This window comes from Crinia signifera, unplaced genomic scaffold (genome assembly GCF_055691185.1).
Source record: "Crinia signifera unplaced genomic scaffold, ASM5569118v1 HAP2_SCAFFOLD_101, whole genome shotgun sequence".
Taxonomy (NCBI): Eukaryota; Metazoa; Chordata; class Amphibia; order Anura; family Myobatrachidae; genus Crinia; species Crinia signifera.
The window spans coordinates 464,255-488,943 of NW_028141995.1; the positions used below are offsets into that span (position 1 = coordinate 464,255).

At 45.1% G+C, this 24,689-nt stretch overlaps 1 long non-coding RNA gene across 1 annotated transcript in view; it reads left to right on the forward strand.

Annotated features, from left to right (window-relative positions):
• LOC146051500 (uncharacterized) overlaps positions 1-18,430 on the forward strand; it is a 43,873-nt gene extending 25,443 nt beyond the window's left edge. The window contains exons 2-3 of the long non-coding RNA XR_014466837.1: positions 5,552-5,697; positions 13,831-18,430. This is a non-coding gene — a long non-coding RNA (uncharacterized LOC146051500). The remainder of the gene's footprint in view (positions 1-5,551; positions 5,698-13,830) is intronic.
• Positions 18,431-24,689: the final 6,259 nt, after the last annotated feature.

Here is a 24,689-nt window from a genome sequence, read left to right on the forward strand (position 1 = left end):
TTATGCAGACAGCGAGCCAAATCAGGGCTGATATCAGTGCGGGAGATAGCAGTGATATTGTCTGCATTGCTTTTTTATTGAATGTCAGTAATACTTTTTTCTACTGAAGTAGGTGAAAATAATAATTTTCACCTACTTTGGTAAAAAAAAAAAAGTGATAATTTATAGGCCCCATATACCACTTTCACACCGCTGTACCCTTTCACATTTGATTGGGGTGTGAAAACCTGAACCGGCGAATAGCTTGTTATGTACGCGGCTATGTGCCTGGAGGGTAAAAGCTGGAACCTGTGAATGAAATGTTCCCACCTTGGCAAGGTGCTTGGGGGGTAAAGCCGGAACCGACGGATGAGATGTTCTGGCCACGACGAGGTGCTTTTGGGAGTGAAAGCCAGAACCGACGCATGAGATGTTCTGGCCTGAGACGAGATGCTTTTGGTAATGAAAGCTGGAACCGACGCAGAAAATGTTCCGGCTGCGGCGTGATGGTTGGGGGGTGAAAGCCAAAAACGGAGCATGAGATGTTTCGGCCGCTGTGACGTACTTATTTTCTACAAAAGTAAGTGAAAATGATCAATTTCACCTACTTTGGTAGAAATGAAGTTATAATATATAGTCCCCATAAACCACTTTCACACCACTGTACCCTATCACACTTGATTGGGATGTGAAAACTGGATCCGGCAAATAACTTGTCCATATGCAGCTATGTGCCTGGAGGGTGAAAGCTGGAACCTGTGAATGAAATGTCACCGCCTTGGCAAGGTGCTTTTGTGGGTGAAACCTGGAACCGGCACAAGAAATGTTCCGGCGTGATGGTTGGGCAGTGAAAGCCGGAACCGGCGCATGAGATGTACCGACTGCTGCAAGGTACTTATTTTCTACAAAAGTAGGTGAAAATTGTTATTTTCACCTCCTTTGGTAAAAAAAGTGATAATTTTTAGACCCCATATACCACTTTCACACCGCTGTACCCTTTCACATTCGATTGGGGTGTGAAAACCGGAATCTGGGAATAATTTGTACGCAGCTATGTGCCTGGAGGGTAAAATCTGGAACCTGTGATGAAATGTTCCTGACTTAGCAAGGTGCTTGGGGGTTGAAGCCGGAACCGACGGATGAGATGTTCTGGCCGTGACGAGGTGCTTTTGGAAGTGAAAGCTGAAACCAACGCATGAGATGTTCTGGCCGCGACGGGATGCTTTTGGGAGTGAAAGCCAGAACCGACGCATGAGATGTTCTGGACGCGACGGGATGCTTTTGGGAGTGAAAGCCGGAACCGACGCATAAGATGTTCTGGCCTGCGACGAGATGCTTTTGGGAATGAAAGCTGGAACCGACGCAGAAAATGTTCCGGCTGTGGCGTGATGGTTGGGGGGTGAAAGCCAAAAACGGAGCATGAGATGTTTCGGGTGCTGTGTGGTACTTATTTTCTACAAAAGTAAGTGAAAATGATAAATTTCACCTACTTTGGTAGAAATGAAGTGATAATATATAGTCCCCATAAACCACTTTCACACCACTGTACCCTATCACACTTGATTGGGATGTGAAAACTGGATCCGGCAAATAACTTGTCCATATGCAGCTATGTGCCTGGAGGGTGAAAGCTGGAACCTGTGAATGAAATGGTACTGCTTTGGCAAGGTGCTTTTGTGGGTGAAACCTGGAACCAGTGAAAGGAATGTTCCAGTAGCGGCGTGGTGGTTTGGCGGTGAAAGCCGAAACCGGCGCATGAGATGTACCGGCTGCTGTGAGGTACTTATTTTCTACAAAAGTAGGTGAAAATTGTTATTTCCACCTTCTTTGGTAAAAAAAATGTGATCATTTATAGGCCCCATATATTACTTTCACACCGCTGTACCCTTTCACATTCGATTGGGGTGTGAAAATCGGAACCTGGGAATAATTTGTTCCGTACACGGCTATGTGCCTGGAGGGTAAAAGCTGGAACCTGTGAATGAAATGTTCCCGACTTGGCAAGGTGCTTGGGGGGTTAAGCCAGAACCGACGGATGAGATGTTCTGGCCACGGCGAGGTGCTTTTAGGAGTGAAAGCCAGAACCGACGCATGAGATGTTCTGGACGCGACGGGATGCTTTTGGGAGTGAAAGCCGGAACCGACGCAGAAAATGTTCCGGCCACGGCGTAATGGTTGAGGGGTGAAAGCCAAAAACGGAGCATAAGATGTTCCGGCCGCTGTGACGTTCTTATTTTCTACAAAAGTAAGTGAAAATTATCATTTTCACCTACATTGGCAGAAATGAAGTGATAATATATAGGCCCCATATATCACTTTCACACCATTGTACCCTATCACACTTGATTGGGATGTGGAAACTGGATCCGGCGAATAACTTGTCCATACAGTATGCAGCTATGTGCCTGGAGGGTGAAAGCTGGAACCTGTGAATGAAATGTCACCGCCTTGGCAAGGTGCTTGGGGGTAAAGCCGGAACCGACGGATGAGATGTTCTGGCCGCGGCGAGGTGTTTTTGGAACTGAAAGCTGGAACCGACGGATGAGATGTTCTGGCCACGGCGAGGTGCTTTTAGGAGTGAAAGCCAGAACCGACGCATGAGATGTTCTGGACGCGACGGGATGCTTCTGGGAGTGAAAGCCGGAACCGACGCAGAAAATGTTCTGGCCACGGCATAATGGTTGGGGGATGAAAGCCAAAAACAGTATGAGATGTTCCAGCCACTGTGAGGTACTTATTTTCTATAAAAGTAAGTGAAAATTATCATTTTCACCTACATTGGTAGAAATGAAGTGATAATATATAGGCCCCATACATCACTTTCACACCATTGTACCCTATCACACTTGATTGGGATGTGGAAACTGGATCCGGCGAATAACTTGTCCATATGCAGCTATGTGCCTGGAGGGTGAAAGCTGGAACCTGTGAATGAAATGTCACCGCCTTGGCAAGGTGCTTTTGTGGGTGAAACCTGGAACCGGCACAAGAAATGTTCCGGCGTGATGGTTGGGCAGTGAAAGCCAGAACCTGCTGCAAGGTACTTATTTTCTACAAAAGTAGGTGAAAATTGTTATTTTCACCTGCTTTGGTAAAAGAAAAGTGATAATTTTTAGACCCCATATACCACTTTCACACCGCTGTACCCTTTCACATTCGATTGGGGTGTGAAAACCGGAATCTGGGAATAACTTGTACGCAGCTATGTGCCTGGAGGGTAAAATCTGGAACCTGTGATGAAATGTTCCTGACTTAGCAAGGTGCTTGGGGGTTGAAGCCGGAACCGACGGATGAGATGTTCTGGCCGTGACGAGGTGCTTTTGGAAGTGAAAGCTGGAACCGACGCATGAGATGTTCTGGACGCGACGGAATGCTTTTGGGAGTGAAAGCCGGAACCGACGCATAAGATGTTCTGGCCTGCGACGAGATGCTTTTGTAAATGAAAGCTGGAACCGACGCAGAAAATGTTCCGGCTGCGGCGTGATGGTTGGGGGGTGAAAGCCAAAAACGGAGCATGAGATGTTTCGCCCACTGTGTGGTACTTATTTTCTACAAAAGTAAGTGAAAATGATAAATTTCTTTTTTTTTTACAGTTCTTTATTAGTTTTTCTCAGTATACAAATTCATACAATCAACCAGACATTTTTAAAAAATTTACTATTCATAGTTATTTACTTATATTTATACCATATCATACAAAAACAATAACACACTTCACACACCCGTGCTTGCAGCTCATCGCCCTATCCACATTTTTTCCTCATGATGTCTTTTCTTCGTTTTCTCTTCCTTTCCCTTTACTATTTAAAAGCACCAGATCAGGTTCGTTGCCAATTCGCTTCTTTTTATACCCCCTTATCAACCTTTAGCTATGGACCTTTTACTTTATTACATTAACAGTCTATTACACCTGGAAAGGCTACCCTATATCTCTTATCTACTATACCTTCGACCCATAAGGATTATCGAAACAAAAAAAAAAAAACACCCTGAGAGAAAAGAACAAAAACAAGAATGCAAAATTGTCAAATATATATATGATACCTTAGTGAACTCTTCTATTCACGTAGTTTACATCACTTCATATATTTTACACCTCTTCATACTTGGTATACTTATAGTTTAAAAAAATATATAATTTTTTGTGCCCTATGGTGTCTTTTATTCAATTAAACTTCATATAATTTACATCACTTCATACTTAAAAAAAGCTTATATGATAAAAGGATATACTTTTGTGCCCTATAGTGTTATTTATTTCAGATTTCCTCATTATCTTTATTTACTTACAATTGATCCCCAATAATAAACCCTAAAACTTTCCATAATCTTTAAATGTGCTTACATTCTATATGTGCCTACAGTGTTGTGCTATATTTCGAATAGATCCATTTGCCCCAAATGGCGTGAAACTTCCCCACTGCCTTCCCTATAATATACGTATATTTCTCGTGTTCGACTGTACTGTTAACCATACTGATCCAAGCTCGGTTGTCGGGTCCTTTTTGAGCCATCCATGATCTGGCTATTATTACTTTTGCAATTGCACATAGATTACCAGCCAATTTTTCATCATCTGCTGACATTACATTATCTGGCCATACTCCCAACACCAAACCCAAAGGTTTAATACTGGACCTTGGAATTCCAAGGTTTATTAGCACCTTTCCCACTTCTTGCCAGTACCCTTGAAGAACTTTGCAGCCCCACATTAGGTGCCAGAAGTTACAGCCCATGATCTTACATTTGGGGCATCTATTACAGTGGTCTTTTGAGAATTTACTTATCCTATCTGGCGTATAATAGGTTCTATATAGAATGTTTATTTGTATTTGTTGTATCCTAAGTGATTTGGTGACCTTAGCGGGAACTTGCAGGGTCCTTTTCCAGCTGCTCTCATCTAAATCAGGTATGTCGTGCTTCCATTTCAACATCAGATTTACCATGTCGTCTACTGGGGGTCCTTCCTTCAAGAATTTATAGCATCGGGATAGACGTTTACTCTTTGGTAATTTTTTCATAAATTTCCTCGTAGGGGACTCGGCTATATTAAGGGGTTTAACCTTATTCTCATATACCACAGCACTCCTCATTTGTGAATAACGAAATAACATATTTTGTGGTAGCTCAAATTCGCCTTGTAGCTGAGTAAACGATTTTATTTCCCCACTCTGCATAATCTGTCCCAATGAGGATATTCCAACCTGGGCCCATATCCTATTGCCCTGATGTTTCTTTAATTTTTGTAGCTGTGATAGTGAAAATATATTTAGCTCAGGGTCATCTCCCCGATACTGCATCATTCCTTCTACCCGCTTCCATATATTTTGGGCCTGTCGGATTATCGGGGAAATTTTTTTTCTTGAGCCGCTTCTCATCACAACCACTTGTGATGGAGTTAGCCCTAGTTCAAACTTCAAAATAAAAGCTAGCAGATCATCCGAATTTTCATCTTTATTAACCCATCCAACCAAATGGCTCATTTGGGCTGCATAGTAATATATTTTAAGATTCGGTAGTGCTATTCCGCCTCTATTCCTGTCTCTACATAAAGCTGTCATTTTAATTCTAGGTGTTTTGTTGCACCATACAAAAGACAGAATTACGGAATTTATCCTACCAAAGATGCTATCCCCGATAAATACCGGAGCCTGCAGGAAGATATAAAGCAGCTTTGGTAGAATTGACATCTTCACGAGATTAGCACGACCCATTACTGTAAGTGGAAGCTTCTGCCAGCTTTTAAATTTAGTTTTCATTTCTTTTAGGACAGGCTCTAAATTATCCTGAATATAATCCCTGGAGTTTTTCGAAATTATAATCCCTAGATATTTAATTTTCTCAGCTTGTTGAATTCCACAGTTACTCAACATACTGTTGTTCCGTTCTATCTCAGATGTTAATATATATGATTTGCTATAATTCATGGTTAGTCCTGAGTATAGGCCATATTCTCCAATGACGTCTACCACCCCAGATAGTTTACCTGGTCGATCTACCATGCCCACGAGGAGGTCGTCGGCATAAAGGGAGATAATATTATCACCTATCCCCACCCTCCCCAAACTATTTCTCAATCTGCAGGCTAACGGCTCTATGGCCACCGCAAAGAGAAGGGGCGAGAGCGGACAGCCCTGGCGTGTACCTCGGGATAGTTGAAACGGTTCAGAGACATATCCATTAACCAGTATACGAGCTGTTGGCTGACTGTATAATGAGAACGCCCGATCTATAAATTTATTCCCCATTCCAAAAGCCATTAAAACGCATTTTAAATAGGGCCATTCTACACAATCAAAAGCTTTATTCGCATCAAAAGATGCGATTCCCACATCACATCCAGACATATCTGCCATCTGGATGTATGTATAAACACGTCTAATGTTGTTAGCAGTCGATTTCCCCTTCATAAAGCCATTTTGGTCAGGGTGAACTATACTGCCAACAACCTTATCAAGTCTATTGGCCAGTATTTTTGCATATACCTTGGCGTCAACTGTCATTAATGATATTGGCCGGTAAGAGTCCACAGATGTGGGATCTTTACCGCTTTTGTATATTAACGTAATAATGGCTTCAGACATGGATTTAGGGAGACTACCTCCTTCATCCATTTCTTGAAAAAGACGTAACAATCTAGGGGCCAAGGACCCAACCAGCTGTTTATATAATTCCCCTGGTAAACCGTCACTCCCCGAGGCCTTATTTGTTGGTAATGCTCTTATCACATCTTTTACTTCCTCTATCGTGAAGGGGGCATCAAGAGCTCTGCTCTCCTCCTCTGACAGCACGGGGAGATTTGTATCGCTGAGGTATTTGATTAGGGACTCCTCGGCTACACTGATCCTAGAGTTATAGACCTGACTAAAGTGTTCTTTGAACGCAGATGTTATATCGCTTGCTGATAAACACAGACGACCGGTCTCAGAATAGATTTTAACCACAGTATTCGATGGTTTATTGACTTTAGTCAAATAAGCCATGTATCTACCGGCTCTATCGATGTTATTATAGAACATATGGGTTTGTTTTACCAAGTTTTGATTAACCAGGGTTTGAAGGTGTTCTACCCATTTCTGTTTCGATGCCATCCAATCTACCCTAGCCACCTCGGATTTTTCTGTTATATATTTTCGTTCCTTTTCTTGCATTGACCCTTCCAGATCTAACGTTAAGAGCTGCGTTCTCTTTTTCACCCCAGCTATCTTTTTTATCAGGTCACCCCTCAGGACCGCTTTAAAGGTATCCCATACTATATCGAATTGTGATGTATCTTCATTAATCCTAAAGAAGGTGTTGACAATTTCTTCAAGGTCGTCTAGATTACCTATTTGAGTCAACCAGGAAGGGTGCAATCTCCAATATGTGTACCCGACCTGCTCACATTTGTCTACCTGCATCACTATTGGAGTATGGTCCGAAATCCCCTGAGATTTATATTCCACCGACTTAATTGATTTTAATAAATTTTTAGACACCAATATCATGTCAATTCTTGAGAAGGTGTGATGGGATGAGGAGTAGCAGGAATATTGTTTACTCAGGGGATATCTTTCCCTCCACACGTCCCACCATCCAATTTCTTGGATATAATTAGATAGATTACTACTACCATCAGGATAGACCCCTTTACTAAGCCATCTATCCAATCCAGGGTTCATGACAGCATTGAAGTCTCCTAAGCATATTATTGCGGCTTCTGGTCTTTCTGTTACAAATTCTACCGCGTGTCTCAAAACCTCAAATGTAAAGGGGGGGGGTACATAGATAGCAAGGATGCAATATCTAATCATCTCAATGAGCCCTTCCAAGAACACATATCGACCAAGGGGGTCTATTCTTGAATTTAGTAATTCAAACCTAACACCTTTCTTGATTAGGACGGACACCCCCCGCGAAGAAGAGGAGAAACGTGAGTGGAAAGACGCTCCTATCCATGGCCGGTCCAGTGTGACCACCTTATCCCCAAATAGATGTGTCTCCTGGAGACAGATTACATCCGCCTTCAGGGATCTACAATGTTTCAAGACCAAGGAGCGCTTTACTCTCTCGTTTACCCCTCTAACATTCCATGTCAAAAAGGTTACCATTCTCCTCCTTTAACAACATTTTCCCACCAGGTTGATACTCCACCATTTCTAGGATACTTTTTAGGTTTTGACAATTTTTCATGCAAAAGTTTTGATAGTACAGTTAAGTCATCTTCTAGAGGTCCTTCTCTAATATATATATAATTGCTGCAAGCACGTGTACCAAGACATAAGACATACAACAAATAAAACATATAATTCAATCCCGCCCCCCTCCCTGTATAACCTACCCAACTAGGCATACCTATACCCTCTACCTTATACCCACTCTATCCACTCACATAAATCTTACTCATTCACTAGAGGCTTTTAACTTCAGACCACCCTTTTTCTTTTGGCGTGCCTACCCTCCGATGACCCAGCCTGTGACTTTCCACCCGCCCTACCCCAACCTTTCATTTACATAATATACATAATATATGCCTCTATTATGTTGTTTACATCGTCAATGCTAGATATTGCCCATCCAGGGAAGAAAAAAAAAAAAAGGGGGAAAGGCGTCCATTGATATATTTCCAAGGATATCAATTTACACCATTACACTAGCAATTTCCACAACCCCAAATATCTAGACCAATCACCCCAGTCGAATCTATTTCCATATCATGGGTTGTTACTTAATATAGGTTATGTCCCTATATACAATTCACATCCGACTTTTCCGCTGCCTTTTCAGTATTAACAAATAGCTTGATCTTATCTTTTGCTATTTATCCATAATACCATGTTACAAAATACTCAACAAAAAAAAAAAAAAAAAAAAAAAAGGGGGAAAGGCGTCCATTGATATATTTCCAAGGATATCAATTTACACCATTACACTAGCAATTTCCACAACCCCAAATATCTAGACCAATCACCCCAGTCGAATCTATTTCCATATCATGGGTTGTTACTTAATATAGGTTATGTCCCTATATACAATTCACATCCGACTTTTCCGCTGCCTTTTCAGTATTAACAAATAGCTTGATCTTATCTTTTGCTATTTATCCATAATACTGTAAATATAAACCATATTACAAAATACTCAAAAAAAAAAAAAAAAAAGTCTATAACATTAACCATTGCATTAACTATTGCATAGACTAGAGTGGCTACACAGTCACTCAGTCATATCTACATTTAAGCTGTGAGTTGCCGGTTTGATGGATAGTTTGTGTCCAACCACTCCGCTACCTCTCCAGGATTAAAGAAGAATTTAGTCACGTCATTTACAGCTATCCTCAATTTCGTCGGGTAGAGCATTGCGTATTTGATGTTAAGCTCGCGTAACCTTGCTTTTATGTCTTTAAACCGTGCTCTTTCTTTCTGTATTTCCAAAGGGAGGTCGGGAAAGATTGAGATTTTTCTACCATTATATAATATATCCCCCTTAATCCTTGCAGCTCTTAGTATATTGTCCCGATCACGAAAGTGGAGAACTTTGGCTATAAGTGTGCGTGGAGGCCCACCAGGGATTGGGGGTTTAGATGGCACTCTGTGCGCTCTTTCAATTGTGAAAAAGGGCGAGAGGGTCTCACTACCCAGGGTCTGCTTTATCCATTGTTCCACGAACAGTTCTGGCGAAGGCCCCTCAACCCTTTCTTCAAGGCCTACAATACGGATGTTGCTACGGCGCAACCGACCTTCCATATCTACATTTTTACTTTGTAGCTCTTTAACTTCCTTAGCAATATTTTTAACCTGTATTGCAAGTGGGGAGCAGACATCTTCGATCTCTGAAATCCGTGTTTCTATCTCTGTTACCCTTGTACGGATTTTTTGAGCATCATCACGTAGTAATGTTATATCCGATTGGACCTTGCCCAATTGAACTGACAGGCGGCTTTCACTAGAATTTACAGCCTCCAATACCTGCTGTAGGGTGACCTCATTCTGGGACTCGGCTCCCCCACTCTCCTTTGTAGGGGTACTGTGTGGGGTGGAATCTCTTGAGCTACCAACCGTACGTGGCTGGGTGCGGGCAAACTTTTCCAGCCTAGCTGCCGCTGTATTCTGTGTTTTACCCATCTCTGGTTCAAACAAATGAAACTCTTATAATGTCCCAGGGGTTCAACTCCTTTATTAGTCCACAGCTTCACCACACACACTAAGCAGTCAGGGGATTTTTGCCAGAGTAAGCCCGCTTGTCGACCCTGATTTATAAAACAGACCAGAATATACTACAAAGCCAGCCGCTTTAACAACAGTGATCAGTACTTCAATCACAGCAATGCCTTATGCAGGACTAGCTTTAAGGCAACTTGCACCAGCGTATCATTCTTGCTTTATTAATCACAATTTTTAGCCTGCGGGAACTAGTGTGATAATCAGCCGTGTAATCACAATAGGGAAAGTCTCCAGCTAATATTTGCCCTTGCAACAGGATAGAGTGTGTGTGGACTTACAGTTTACCATTAGCAATCAAGCGCCTTCCTCCTCATCTTCAGCCGCCGATTAAGCAGATCTTGCTGGGGCACCTTGATACGGAGCCCTGATCTCGCCTCTTTGCTTGGCGTCTCAGGAGTCAGACGGCGGGGTATCCGTCTCTCTCCGCTCCCGCGAAGTAAGCCGCCACACACTCGCCGCTACAGGCAGGGTCAGATCAGGCGTTAGAAGATCATTCCCATCGGCAATCAGTCCTGGCCGGAACAAGCCGCAGCGTCACCTCCGCCCTCCGTCACCGCTTACCGCCGGGAACCCCCACGGGAGACCAGACAAGGTATCAGCTCTATAGCGCTCTCTTCTATTGCATTTGAGCAGCCGGCAGATACAGTGCTTCAATTTACGGCATCCATTTGGTTGGGGTCAGGGAGCGTTCGGGTGGCCGTCACTCCGACATGGAGACACCGGAGAGCAGGAACCTCCTCACCTCACGCACGCCGTCGTGGCCACACCTCCCGAAAATGATAAATTTCACCTACTTTGGTAGAAATGAAGTGATAATATATAGTCCCCATAAACCACTTTCACACCACTGGACCCTATCACACTTGATTGGGATGTGAAAACTGGATCCGGCAAATAACTTGTCCATATGCAGCTATGTGCCTGGAGGGTGAAAGCTGGAACCTGTGAATGAAATGGTACTGCCTTGGCAAGGTGCTTTTGTGGGTGAAACCTGGAACCGGTGAAAGGAATGTTCCAGTAGCGGCGTGGTGGTTTGGCGGTGAAAGCCGAAACCGGCGCATGAGATGTACCGGCTGCTGTGAGGTACTTATTTTCTACAAAAGTAGGTGAAAATTGTTATTTCCACCTTCTTTGGTAAAAAAAATGTGATCATTTTTAGGCCCCATTTATTACTTTCACACCGCTGTACCCTTTCACATTCGATTGAGGTGTGAAAATCGGAACCTGGGAATAATTTGTTCCTTACACGGCTATGTGCCTGGAGGGTAAAAGCTGGAACCTGTGAATGAAATGTTCCCGACTTGGCAAGGTGCTTGGGGGGTTAAGCCAGAACCGACGGATGAGATGTTCTGGCCACGACGAGGTGCTTTTAGGAGTGAAAGCCAGAACCGACGCATGAGATGTTCTGGACGCGACGGGATGCTTTTGGGAGTGAAAGCCGGAACCGACTCAGAAAATGTTCCGGCCACGGCGTAATGGTTGAGGGGTGAAAGCCAAAAACGGAGCATAAGATGTTCCGGCCGCTGTGACGTTCTTATTTTCTACAAAAGTAAGTGAAAATTATCATTTTCACCTACATTGGCAGAAATGAAGTGATAATATATAGGCCCCATATATCACTTTCACACCATTGTACCCTATCACACTTGATTGGGATGTGGAAACTGGATCCGGCGAATAACTTGTCCATACAGTATGCAGCTATGTGCCTGGAGGGTGAAAGCTGGAACCTGTGAATGAAATGTCACCGCCTTGGCAAGGTGCTTGGGGGTAAAGCTGGAACCGACGGATGATATGTTCTGGCCGCAGCGAGGTGTTTTTGGAACTGAAAGCTGGAACCGACGCATGAGATGTTCTGGACGCGACGGGATGCTTCTGGGAGTGAAAGCCGGAACCGACGCAGAAAATGTTCTGGCCACGGCGTAATGGTTGGGGGATGAAAGCCAAAAACAGTATGAGATGTTCCAGCCACTGTGAGGTACTTATTTTCTATAAAAGTAAGTGAAAATTATCATTTTCACCTACATTGGTAGAAATGAAGTGATAATATATAGGCCCCATACATCACTTTCACACCATTGTACCCTATCACACTTGATTGGGATGTGGAAACTGGATCCGGCGAATAACTTGTCCATATGCAGCTATGTGCCTGGAGGGTGAAAGCTGGAACCTGTGAATGAAATGTCACCGCCTTGGCAAGGTGCTTTTGTGGGTGAAACCTGGAACCGGCACAAGAAATGTTCCGGCGTGATGGTTGGGCAGTGAAAGCCAGAACCGGCGCATGAGATGTACCGACTGCTGCAAGGTACTTATTTTCTACAAAAGTAGGTGAAAATTGTTATTTTCACCTGCTTTGGTAAAAGAAAAGTGATAATTTTTAGACCCCATATACCACTTTCACACCGCTGTACCCTTTCACATTCGATTGGGGTGTGAAAACCGGAATCTGGGAATAACTTGTACGCAGCTATGTGCCTGGAGGGTAAAATCTGGAACCTGTGATGAAATGTTCCTGACTTAGCAAGGTGCTTGGGGGTTGAAGCCGGAACCGACGGATGAGATGTTCTGGCCGTGACGAGGTGCTTTTGGAAGTGAAAGCTGGAACCGACGCATGAGATGTTCTGGCCGCGACGGTATGCTTTTGGGAGTGAAAGCCAGAACCGACGCATGAGATGTTCTGGCACGCGACGAGGTGCTTTTGGGAGTGAAAGCCGGAACCGACGCAAGGAATGTTCCGGTCGCGGCGTGTGAGTTACTTATTTTCTACAAAAGTAGGTGAAAATTGTTATTTCCACCTACTTTGGTAAAAAAAATGTGATCACATATAGGCCTCATATACCACTTTCACACCGCTGTACCCTTTCACATTAGATTAAGGTGTGAAAGCCGGAAACCGACGCATGAGATGTTCTGGCCTGCGACGAGGTGCTTTTGGGAGTGAAAGCCGGAACCGGTGCAGGAAATGTTATAACACTTGATTGGGGTGTGAAAACTGGATCTGGCGAATAACTTGTCCATATGCAGCTATGTGCCTGGAGGGTAAAAGCTGGAACCTGTGAATGAAATGTTCCCACCTTGGCAAGGTGCTTGGGAGGGGTTGAAGCCTGAACCGACGTATGAGATATTCTGGCTGCGACGAGGTGCTTTTGGGGGTGAAATTTGGAACCGTCGCAATAAATGTTCTGGCCGCGGCGTGGTGTTTGGGGGTGAAAGCCGGAAGCGGCGCATGAAATGTTCCGGACGCGTTGAGGTGCTTTGGAGAGGTGCCAGATCCGGAGCATGAGATTGTCATGCTTTTGCGATGGGCTTGAAGGCGGGTGAAAGCCTAAACTGGCGCATGAGATGTTCCAGGCACTGTGAGGTGCTTTGGGGGGTGATAGTCCCTGACAGCTCCTCAAGACTGGCTGCTTCAGAGCACATACCCGGGGACCTGCTCAGTTTGTAAAACTGAGTAACGGGTCCACAGTTAAGGGTCTAATATGTGCTGTAGCATGTATTTGCAATCACTGGGGCAGGAACTGATAAGGATGACTTGTGTTGTCTGTATAGTACTGCATTTATGTGTGTTACGATGTAAGACACATTATTAATAAATATGCATGTATGTCATGAACATATTATCGCGCCTCCTTCTTCTTTTTTTCAGGTAGACCTTCTCCACGAATGAATTGTGATGTCAACTACTTACCCAGCTACGTCTCTGGACTACTGTGACATCATTTTTACGACAGCATATTCCAAACGTCAAATTGCAGGAGCAGCTACCCACAACAGGTAAGCAGGCGTGATAATATCTTCCTGGCATACATGTATATTTATCAAATATGTATGGTCTTCCTTAAATTATGTTTAAAGTTTGATGAATTGAGGTCCTTATATTATTTTATGCAGACAGCGAGCCAAATCAGGGCTGATATCAGTGCGGGAGATAGCAGTGATATTGTCTGCATTGCTTTTTTATTGAATGTCAGTAATACTTTTTTCTACTGAAGTAGGTGAAAATAATAATTTTCACCTACTTTGGTAAAAAAAAAAGTGATAATTTATAGGCCCCATATACCACTTTCACACCGCTGTACCCTTTCACATTTGATTGGGGTGTGAAAACCTGAACCAGCGAATAGCTTGTTATGTACGCGGCTATGTGCCTGGAGGGTAAAAGCTGGAACCTGTGAATGAAATGTTCCCACCTTGGCAAGGTGCTTGGGGGGTAAAGCCGGAACCGACGGATGAGATGTTCTGGCCACGACGAGGTGCTTTTGGGAGTGAAAGCCAGAACCGACGCATGAGATGTTCTGGCCTGCGACGAGATGCTTTTGGGAATGAAAGCTGGAACCGACGCAGAAAATGTTCCGGCTGCGGCGTGATGGTTGGGGGGTGAAAGCCAAAAACGGAGCATGAGATGTTTCGGCCGCTGTGACGTACTTATTTTCTACAAAAGTAAGTGAAAATGATCAATTTCACCTACTTTGGTAGAAATGAAGTGATAATATATAGGCCCCATATATCACTTTCACACCATTGTACCCTATCACACTTGATTGGGATGTGAAAATTGGATCCGGCAAATAACTTGTCCATATGCAGCTATGTGCCTGGAGGGTGAAAGCTGGAACCTGTGAATGAAATGTCACCGCCTTGGCAAGGTGCTTTTGTGGGTGAAACCTGGAACCGGCACAAGAAATGTTCCGGCGTGATGGTTGGGCAGTGAAAGCCGGAACCGGCGCATGAGATGTACCGACTGCTGCAAGGTACTTATTTTCTACAAAAGTATGTGAAAATTGTTATTTTCACCTCCTTTGGTAAAAAAAGTGATAATTTTTATACCCCATATACCACTTTCACACCGCTGTACCCTTTCACATTCGATTGGGGTGTGAAAACCGGAATCTGGGAATAACTTGTACGCAGCTATGTGCCTGGAGGGTAAAATCTGGAACCTGTGATGAAATGTTCCTGACTTAGCAAGGTGCTTGGGGGTTGAAGCCGGAACCGACGGATGAGATGTTCTGGCCGTGACGAGGTGCTTTTGGAAGTGAAAGCTGAAACCAACGCATGAGATGTTCTGGCCGCGACGGGATGCTTTTGGGAGTGAAAGCCAGAACCGACGCATGAGATGTTCTGGACGCGACGGGATGCTTTTGGGAGTGAAAGCCGGAACCGACGCATAAGATGTTCTGGCCTGCGACGAGATGCTTTTGGGAATGAAAGCTGGAACCGACGCAGAAAATGTTCCGGCTGCGGCGTGATGGTTGGGGGGTGAAAGCCAAAAACGGAGCATGAGATGTTTCGGGTGCTGTGTGGTACTTATTTTCTACAAAAGTAAGTGAAAATGATAAATTTCACCTACTTTGGTAGAAATGAAGTGATAATATATAGTCCCCATAAACCACTTTCACACCACTGTACCCTATCACACTTGATTGGGATGTGAAAACTGGATCCGGCAAATAACTTGTCCATATGCAGCTATGTGCCTGGAGGGTGAAAGCTGGAACCTGTGAATGAAATGGTACTGCCTTGGCAAGGTGCTTTTGTGGGTGAAACCTGGAACCGGTGAAAGGAATGTTCCAGTAGCGGCGTGGTGGTTTGGCGGTGAAAGCCAAAACCGGCGCATGAGATGTACCGGCTGCTGTGAGGTACTTATTTTCTACAAAAGTAGGTGAAAATTGTTATTTCCACCTTCTTTGGTAAAAAAAATGTGATCATTTATAGGCCCCATATATTACTTTCACACCGCTGTACCCTTTCACATTCGATTGGGGTGTGAAAATCGGAACCTGGGAATAATTTGTTCCGTACACGGCTATGTGCCTGGAGGGTAAAAGCTGGAACCTGTGAATGAAATGTTCCCACCTTGGCAAGGTGCTTGGGGGGTAAAGCCGGAACCGACGGATGAGATGTTCTGGCCACGACGAGGTGCTTTTGGGAGTGAAAGCCAGAACCGAGGCATGAGATGTTCTGGCCTGCGACGAGATGCTTTTGGGAATGAAAGCTGGAACCGACGCAGAAAATGTTCCGGCTGCGGCGTGATGGTTGGGGGGTGAAAGCCAAAAACGGAGCATGAGATGTTTCGGCCGCTGTGACGTACTTATTTTCTACAAAAGTAAGTGAAAATGATCAATTTCACCTACTTTGGTAGAAATGAAGTTATAATATATAGTCCCCATAAACCACTTTCACACCACTGTACCCTATCACACTTGATTGGGATGTGAAAACTGGATCCGGCAAATAACTTGTCCATATGCAGCTATGTGCCTGGAGGGTGAAAGCTGGAACCTGTGAATGAAATGTCACCGCCTTGGCAAGGTGCTTTTGTGGGTGAAACCTGGAACCGGCACAAGAAATGTTCCGGCGTGATGGTTGGGCAGTGAAAGCCGGAACCGGCGCATGAGATGTACCGACTGCTGCAAGGTACTTATTTTCTACAAAAGTAGGTGAAAATTGTTATTTTCACCTCCTCTGGTAAAAAAAAGTGATAATATTTAGACCCCATATACCACTTTCACACCGCTGTACCCTTTCACATTCGATTGGGGTGTGAAAACCGGAATCTGGGAATAACTTGTACGCAGCTATGTGCCTGGAGGGTAAAATCTGGAACCTGTGATGAAATGTTCCTGACTTAGCAAGGTGCTTGGGGGTTGAAGCCGGAACCGACGGATGAGATGTTCTGGCCGTGATGAGGTGCTTTTGGAAGTGAAAGCTGAAACCAACGCATGAGATGTTCTGGCCGCGACGGGATGCTTTTGGGAGTGAAAGCCAGAACCGACGCATGAGATGTTCTGGACGCGACGGGATGCTTTTGGGAGTGAAAGCCGGAACCGACGCATAAGATGTTCTGGCCTACGACGAGATGCTTTTGGGAATGAAAGCTGGAACCGACGCAGAAAATGTTCCGGCTGCGGCGTGATGGTTGGGGGGTGAAAGCCAAAAACGGAGCATGAGATGTTTCGGCCGCTGTGTGGTACTTATTTTCTACAAAAGTAAGTGAAAATGATAAATTTCACCTACTTTGGTAGAAATGAAGTGATAATATATAGTCCCCATAAACCACTTTCACACCACTGGACCCTATCACACTTGATTGGGATGTGAAAACTGGATCCGGCAAATAACTTGTCCATATGCAGCTATGTGCCTGGAGGGTGAAAGCTGGAACCTGTGAATGAAATGGTACTGCCTTGGCAAGGTGCTTTTGTGGGTGAAACCTGGAACCGGTGAAAGGAATGTTCCAGTAGCGGCGTGGTGGTTTGGCGGTGAAAGCCGAAACCGGCGCATGAGATGTACCGGCTGCTGTGAGGTACTTATTTTCTACAAAAGTAGGTGAAAATTGTTATTTCCACCTTCTTTGGTAAAAAAAATGTGATCATTTATAGGCCCCATATATTACTTTCACACCGCTGTACCCTTTCACATTCGATTGGGGTGTGAAAATCGGAACCTGGGAATAATTTGTTCCGTACACGGCTATGTGCCTGGAGGGTAAAAGCTGGAACCTGTGAATGAAATGTTCCCGACTTGGCAAGGTGCTTGGGGGGTTAAGCCAGAACCGACGGATGAGATGTTCTGGCCACGACGAGGTGCTTTTAGGAGTGAAAGCCAGAACCGACGCATGAGATGTTCTGGACGCGACGGGATGCTTTTGGGAGTGAAAGCCGGAACCGACGCAGAAAATGTTCCGGCCACGGCGTAATGGTTGAGGGGTGAAAGCCAATAACGGAGCATAAGATGTTCCGGCCGCTGTGACGTTCTTATTTTCTACAAAAGTAAGTGAAAATTATCATTTTCACCTACATTGGCAGAAATGAAGTGATAATATATAGGCCCCATATATCACTTTCACACCATTGTACCCTATCACACTTGATTGGGATGTGGAAACTGGATCCGGCGAATAACTTGTCCATACAGTATGCAGCTATGTGCCTGGAGGGTGAAAGCTGGAACCTGTGAATGAAATGTCACCGCCTTGGCAAGGTGCTTGGGGGTAAAGCTGGAACCGACGGATGATATGTTCTGGCCGCGGCGAGGTGTTTTTGGAACTGAAAGCTGGAACCGACGCATGAGATGTTCTGGACGCGACGGGATGCTTCTGGGAGTGAAAGCCGGAACCGACGCAGAAAATGTTCTGGCCACGGCGTAATGGTTGGGGAATGAAAGCCAAAAACAGTATGAGATGTTCCAGCCACTGGCCCTTATTCTGATCGGTGCGGATATTCCCGCATTCTTACGGTGCGGTCCGCACGCCACGGTGTTTTGCCGCGTGCGGCCATCGTCCGTAGAAACGCCCACGTGTCCTCCGCATTCGGACGGACTCACTCTTTAAGAACAGGGCGTGTTTACGGACGACATACAAAGCATGCGTGTGCGGGAGAAACACTCCGATTCGGCACGGTATTACAGAGTATTACAGAGTATGCTCGGGAATACCGCATCCGAACGGGAGCCAAGCGGTGCTACCGCACGTAAGCGGAGTATTTACGCCAAACAACCCACTATGAAGTATCTTCTGCTATACATCACATGACCCACTTATTCAATTACCTATCCTCATAAAAAAATGCTTATTTGGAATTGAAATCAATTAGATTCCAATATATCCTTACAAGCATGCCTAACACATGCATTGCACACATTAACCCTTACAGCAATGTAAGTGCAATGGTTTCAATTAAAGCACTGACAAGCGGCCTATTAGTGAGTAATGAGTAAAGGAGTAGATTCTATTGGGTTCAGGTGTTAATGGTTGTAGTCATTAGGCGTACGTTCGCCTACCGCATGAACGAGTGGTGTCCGCAAAGCAATAGTACACTTGTGGACACCGCACATTTCTGCCCTTTTTGATCGCGTGCATTCGGAGTGGTTTCCGAATGTACGCCCCCCAACATAAGTGTACTCCCCCGTGTCCGCCCATGTTTCCGCCCCGTTTTGCCCACTTTGAAACTACGCCCATGTGTCATTCCGCATGACGCCCATAATACGCCCCTATTTCCCGACTGATAGCGGTGAACAGTTTTGGACGGGATTTGCCCGAACTGGTACCGAGTCAAGGCGTGGCACATGCGCGTAGCGTTCTCCACGCATGCGCAGACGCCATAAAGACGCGATCCGTAAGTACGCGGTAAAGTCCGCGTCAATCAGAATAAGGGCCACTGTGAGGTACTTATTTTCTATAAAAGTAAGTGAAAATTATCATTTTCACCTACATTGGTAGAAATGAAGTGATAATATATAGGCCCCATACATCACTTTCACACCATTGTACCCTATCACACTTGATTGGGATGTGGAAACTGGATCCGGCGAATAACTTGTCCATATGCAGCTATGTGCCTGGAGGGTGAAAGCTGGAACCTGTGAATGAAATGTCACCGCCTTGGCAAGGTGCTTTTGTGGGTGAAACCTGGAACCGGCACAAGAAATGTTCCGGCATGATGGTTGGGCAGTGAAAGCCAGAACCGGCGCATGAGATGTACCGACTGCTGCAAGGTACTTATTTTCTACAAAAGTAGGTGAAAATTGTTATTTTCACCTGCTTTGGTAAAAGAAAAGTGATAATTTTTAGACCCCATATACCACTTTCACACCGCTGTACCCTTTCACATTCGATTGGGGTGTGAAAACCGGAATCTGGGAATAACTTGTACGCAGCTATGTGCCTGGAGGGTAAAATCTGGAACCTGTGATGAAATGTTCCTGACTTAGCAAGGTGCTTGGGGGTTGAAGCCGGAACCGACGGATGAGATGTTCTGGCCGTGACGAGGTGCTTTTGGAAGTGAAAGCTGGAACCGACGCATGAGATGTTCTGGCCGCGACGGTATGCTTTTGGGAGTGAAAGCCAGAACCGACGCATGAGATGTTCTGGCACGCGACGAGGTGCTTTTGGGAGTGAAAGCCGGAACCGACGCAAGGAATGTTCCGGTCGCGGCGTGTGAGTTACTTATTTTCTACAAAAGTAGGTGAAAATTGTTATTTCCACCTACTTTGGTAAAAAAAATGTGATCACATATAGGCCTCATATACCACTTTCACACCACTGTACCCTTTCACATTAGATTAAGGTGTGAAAGCCGGAAACCGACGCATGAGATGTTCTGGCCTGCGACGAGGTGCTTTTGGGAGTGAAAGCCGGAACCGGTGCAGGAAATGTTATAACACTTGATTGGGGTGTGAAAACTGGATCTGGCGAATAACTTGTCCATATGCAGCTATGTGCCTGGAGGGTAAAAGCTGGAACCTGTGAATGAAATGTTCCCACCTTGGCAAGGTGCTTGGGAGGGGTTGAAGCCTGAACCGACGTATGAGATATTCTGGCTGCGACGAGGTGCTTTTGGGGGTGAAATTTGGAACCGTCGCAATAAATGTTCTGGCCGCGGCGTGGTGTTTGGGGGTGAAAGCCGGAAGCGGCGCATGAAATGTTCCGGACGCGTTGAGGTGCTTTGGAGAGGTGCCAGATCCGGAGCATGAGATTGTCATGCTTTTGCGATGGGCTTGAAGGCGGGTGAAAGCCTAAACTGGCGCATGAGATGTTCCAGGCACTGTGAGGTGCTTTGGGGGGTGATAGTCCCTGACAGCTCCTCAAGACTGGCTGCTTCAGAGCACATACCCGGGGACCTGCTCAGTTTGTAAAACTGAGTAACGGGTCCACAGTTAAGGGTCTAATATGTGCTGTAGCATGTATTTGCAATCACTGGGGCAGGAACTGATAAGGATGACTTGTGTTGTCTGTATAGTACTGCATTTATGTGTGTTACGATGTAAGACACATTATTAATAAATATGCATGTATGTCATGAACATATTATCGCGCCTCCTTCTTCTTTTTTTCAGGTAGACCTTCTCCACGAATGAATTGTGATGTCAACTACTTACCCAGCTACGTCTCTGGACTACTGTGACATCATTTTTACGACAGCATATTCCAAACGTCAAATTGCAGGAGCAGCTACCCACAACAGGTAAGCAGGCGTGATAATATCTTCCTGGCATACATGTATATTTATCAAATATGTATGGTCTTCCTTAAATTATGTTTAAAGTTTGATGAATTGAGGTCCTTATATTATTTTATGCAGACAGCGAGCCAAATCAGGGCTGATATCAGTGCGGGAGATAGCAGTGATATTGTCTGCATTGCTTTTTTATTGAATGTCAGTAATACTTTTTTCTACTGAAGTAGGTGAAAATAATAATTTTCACCTACTTTGGTAAAAAAAAAAAAGTGATAATTTATAGGCCCCATATACCACTTTCACACCGCTGTACCCTTTCACATTTGATTGGGGTGTGAAAACCTGAACCGGCGAATAGCTTGTTATGTACGCGGCTATGTGCCTGGAGGGTAAAAGCTGGAACCTGTGAATGAAATGTTCCCACCTTGGCAAGGTGCTTGGGGGGTAAAGCCGGAACCGACGGATGAGATGTTCTGGCCACGACGAGGTGCTTTTGGGAGTGAAAGCCAGAACCGACGCATGAGATGTTCTGGCCTGCGACGAGATGCTTTTGGTAATGAAAGCTGGAACCGACGCAGAAAATGTTCCGGCTGCGGCGTGATGGTTGGGGGGTGAAAGCCAAAAACGGAGCATGAGATGTTTCGGCCGCTGTGACGTACTTATTTTCTACAAAAGTAAGTGAAAATGATCAATTTCACCTACTTTGGTAGAAATGAAGTTATAATATATAGTCCCCATAAACCACTTTCACACCACTGTACCCTATCACACTTGATTGGGATGTGAAAACTGGATCCGGCAAATAACTTGTCCATATGCAGCTATGTGCCTGGAGGGTGAAAGCTGGAACCTGTGAATGAAATGTCACCGCCTTGGCAAGGTGCTTTTGTGGGTGAAACCTGGAACCGGCACAAGAAATGTTCCGGCGTGATGGTTGGGCAGTGAAAGCCGGAACCGGCGCATGAGATGTACCGACTGCTGCAAGGTACTTATTTTCTACAAAAGTAGGTGAAAATTGTTATTTTCACCTCCTTTGGTAAAAAAAGTGATAATTTTTAGACCCCATATACCACTTTCACACCGCTGTACCCTTTCACATTCGATTGGGGTGTGAAAACCGGAATCTGGGAATAATTTGTACGCAGCTATGTGCCTGGAGGGTAAAATCTGGAACCTGTGATGAAATGTTCCTGACTTAGCAAGGTGCTTGGGGGTTGAAGCCGGAACCGACGGATGAGATGTTCTGGCCGTGACGAGGTGCTTTTGGAAGTGAAAGCTGAAACCAACGCATGAGATGTTCTGGCCGCGACGGGATGCTTTTGGGAGTGAAAGCCAGAACCGACGCATGAGATGTTCTGGACGCGACGGGATGCTTTTGGGAGTGAAAGCCGGAACCGACGCATAAGATGTTCTGGCCTGCGACGAGATGCTTTTGGGAATGAAAGCTGGAACCGACGCAGAAAATGTTCCGGCTGCGGCGTGATGGTTGGGGGGTGAAAGCCAAAAACGGAGCATGAGATGTTTCGGGTGCTGTGTGGTACTTATTTTCTACAAAAGTAAGTGAAAATTATAAATTTCACCTACTTTGGTAGAAATGAAGTGATAATATATAGTCCCCATAAACCACTTTCACACCACTGTACCCTATCACACTTGATTGGGATGTGAAAACTGGATCCGGCAAATAACTTGTCCATATGCAGCTATGTGCCTGGAGGGTGAAAGCTGGAACCTGTGAATGAAATGGTACTGCTTTGGCAAGGTGCTTTTGTGGGTGAAACCTGGAACCAGTGAAAGGAATGTTCCAGTAGCGGCGTGGTGGTTTGGCGGTGAAAGCCGAAACCGGCGCATGAGATGTACCGGCTGCTGTGAGGTACTTATTTTCTACAAAAGTAGGTGAAAATTGTTATTTCCACCTTCTTTGGTAAAAAAAATGTGATCATTTATAGGCCCCATATATTACTTTCACACCGCTGTACCCTTTCACATTCGATTGGGGTGTGAAAATCGGAACCTGGGAATAATTTGTTCCGTACACGGCTATGTGCCTGGAGGGTAAAAGCTGGAACCTGTGAATGAAATGTTCCCGACTTGGCAAGGTGCTTGGGGGGTTAAGCCAGAACCGACGGATGAGATGTTCTGGCCACGGCGAGGTGCTTTTAGGAGTGAAAGCCAGAACCGACGCATGAGATGTTCTGGACGCGACGGGATGCTTTTGGGAGTGAAAGCCGGAACCGACGCAGAAAATGTTCCGGCCACGGCGTAATGGTTGAGGGGTGAAAGCCAAAAACGGAGCATAAGATGTTCCGGCCGCTGTGACGTTCTTATTTTCTACAAAAGTAAGTGAAAATTATCATTTTCACCTACATTGGCAGAAATGAAGTGATAATATATAGGCCCCATATATCACTTTCACACCATTGTACCCTATCACACTTGATTGGGATGTGGAAACTGGATCCGGCGAATAACTTGTCCATACAGTATGCAGCTATGTGCCTGGAGGGTGAAAGCTGGAACCTGTGAATGAAATGTCACCGCCTTGGCAAGGTGCTTGGGGGTAAAGCCGGAACCGACGGATGAGATGTTCTGGCCGCGGCGAGGTGTTTTTGGAACTGAAAGCTGGAACCGACGGATGAGATGTTCTGGCCACGGCGAGGTGCTTTTAGAAGTGAAAGCCAGAACCGACGCATGAGATGTTCTGGACGCGACGGGATGCTTCTGGGAGTGAAAGCCGGAACCGACGCAGAAAATGTTCTGGCCACGGCATAATGGTTGGGGGATGAAAGCCAAAAACAGTATGAGATGTTCCAGCCACTGTGAGGTACTTATTTTCTAAAAAAGTAAGTGAAAATTATCATTTTCACCTACATTGGTAGAAATGAAGTGATAATATATAGGCCCCATACATCACTTTCACACCATTGTACCCTATCACACTTGATTGGGATGTGGAAACTGGATCCGGCGAATAACTTGTCCATATGCAGCTATGTGCCTGGAGGGTGAAAGCTGGAACCTGTGAATGAAATGTCACCGCCTTGGCAAGGTGCTTTTGTGGGTGAAACCTGGAACCGGCACAAGAAATGTTCCGGCGTGATGGTTGGGCAGTGAAAGCCAGAACCTGCTGCAAGGTACTTATTTTCTACAAAAGTAGGTGAAAATTGTTATTTTCACCTGCTTTGGTAAAAGAAAAGTGATAATTTTTAGACCCCATATACCACTTTCACACCGCTGTACCCTTTCACATTCGATTGGGGTGTGAAAACCGGAATCTGGGAATAACTTGTACGCAGCTATGTGCCTGGAGGGTAAAATCTGGAACCTGTGATGAAATGTTCCTGACTTAGCAAGGTGCTTGGGGGTTGAAGCCGGAACCGACGGATGAGATGTTCTGGCCGTGACGAGGTGCTTTTGGAAGTGAAAGCTGGAACCGACGCATGAGATGTTCTGGCCGCGACGGTATGCTTTTGGGAGTGAAAGCCAGAACCGACGCATGAGATGTTCTGGCACGCGACGAGGTGCTTTTGGGAGTGAAAGCCGGAAC